This window comes from Rhyacophila brunnea, unplaced genomic scaffold, assembly GCF_057557595.1.
Source record: "Rhyacophila brunnea isolate RB1 unplaced genomic scaffold, BYU_Rbru_1.0 scaffold_49, whole genome shotgun sequence".
Classification (NCBI taxonomy): domain Eukaryota; kingdom Metazoa; phylum Arthropoda; class Insecta; order Trichoptera; family Rhyacophilidae; genus Rhyacophila; species Rhyacophila brunnea.
In genome coordinates, this window is record NW_028233159.1 from 1,017,283 (window position 1) to 1,019,732 (window position 2,450).

The following is a 2,450-nucleotide window of genomic DNA, read 5'->3' on the forward strand; positions in this document are numbered from 1 at the left end:
TCATTTGCAATCTGTTTATCTGCCTTCTCTTTTTAATTAATACTGCTTTATTTATATATGGGTGAGTAAGTATTTGAAGGACTAATGGTCATGGGTTAATTTTGGTATTGTAATTTCAGATTAAATTTTATAGAATAACGAATCTGTTATCTCTTTGGCATATTATATTTATATCTTTGGCTTTATCCTCTTCTCTTACATATTCTAAGATAGATCTCATCTATCGTGACCTATTAGTCAATGGGTTTTTCTCAATCCTACATTATAATTAAATACTTCAATTTTGGTCGTGCCTTCGAGTTATAGCATATAACTTTAGATATTTGCAAGATTATTATCTAAATTATATGTTAGCCGTGCTTCTTGGTCTTTGCGTCAAACATATGATACATGTAAGTTTTAATATACAAATCAAAACAGTCCATTAATTTTTAATTTTAAACTCTACATTTAATTTAATCTGAATAGCGCTAAGACGTCTAAACTTAATAATATAAGCGACTAAAATATAAAATAATATAGAAAAACGGCATTTAGGTTTATAAAGAGTATCTAAGATGCTTATATTGGTTAGATGTAACATATTCACATTTGTATTTCAGAAATAAAACACAAAACATCTTGAATTAGAAAGAAATTTTATGTTGCATTCTTTGTTTATAAAATTTAAACAATCAATATCAACGATTTCAATAGATATCAGCCACATATTTAGACACAAAATTCACGGTCCGTCACATAGAAAAAGATCCTATATAATTTCAAAATATGCAAACTAATATACAGTAAATGTTATTTTAATTTTTTTGCTATCTGTAATCTAATTTTTATAAAAAATGCTTTCAAGTTTCACAACTTAAAAACAATCAAAACTCCAGATGTTATTAAGAAGATAATTATAATTTATTTTTTAATTGAAAAATATTTATAGAACTATTTTAGATTTTTATTTTTATGCATCATAAAGTTTGTAGTTTTTTAGTAAATGTGTGCTAATTTGCTTTTTATATATTTATATTTATTCAAACAGAACTTTAGATTGCTAATATGTAGCCGATGCGGCTGATACTTTAATATACAAAATCATATTTACCATAATAAATGAGAGGCTATATTACTAAAGGCGATTTATAAATACCATTGTTTGTACGAAGTCTTTTCTCCCGTTGAAAATTCCCAACTGCTTAACGTTTAAATTATAGGTAGCTGATTTCAATAACTATTTAAAATATAACAACCCAGCCGAAGATTTTACACGACCATGCCTTCTAATTATATATTTATAAATAGCATGGGATGTGTTTGGCTTAATTTTTATTAAGGTCTGTTGTTGTATTTTTATATTAAATAGACAATATCGCATCCCATACTAGTTAAAAAAAGTAATCGTCAAGTGGCAAGGCTTAAGTAGTGTACGTTTGCAACCTTTAATTTCCGTTTTAAAAAATAGAGGGTCAATCAGATACGCGCAAAAATAATTATTTAATTATCAAGCTGGTGATTATTGTCGCCTAGGTTCAATGGATGCAAAAATCACCGTGAGTAGGCCCAAAGTATCAGAAGACTTTTGGCTTTGAACGATAACTTGATTGTGGCGCTCAAGTAATTCAATTCAACTCTGGAATGCCAGTGCAAGGAATAAAAGGATGTATATGAGGAATGTATCCCCGTATCGGTGACCGATTGGTGTAGTCAATGCCGTTAATATTTTTTAGAAATTAATTGTTCTACGGCGTAAATTTACACCCATTACCATATCGTGAAAGAATTTAATATTACATTTTTATCTTTAACTTGATATGTCAATAACTCAATCTGTTTTGCGAAACACGTAATGTGCATATGCAAAATGCATAAATTCTTTAGATAAAGAACAAGTTTGATTTTTATATTTCCTAGCTTATTAAAACCTGCGATCGATCAAAGGATTCTAAAATTTTTTTGATTGATTTCATAATTAATCAAAATACAATTTAGATATTGATCAGTTTAGTTTTTAAAATGTTGCATTATATTGTTATTAATTAGCGACATTCAAACAAGCATCTAAATTCGATTTATGCTTTTGATATCTCAAAAATTTCTTTTTTGGTTGTACGACATGTCTTTCCAAAAAGAATCTTGATCTAGATATAATATGCATATAAATTTATAAAAACAACTAATTTGCAACAGGGGTACTGTTTATTTGATTATTAGGTATATGAGCACATACAAATTCTTATATTATTTTACTTACCATATTTTTATGCAGTAAACACATTGAAAATTTGTGCCTCATAATAAATTACACCCCTTCCTCTTTTGTTTGAAAAATGTAGGAAGATTATATATTGGATGGTATTATGTTTATATATTTTGATAATATATTATAACGTCGATGTTTAAAATTTTGTTTTGAATATGTAAATATTTTTAGGATTTGACATGCTTTTATTTTTTATAATATT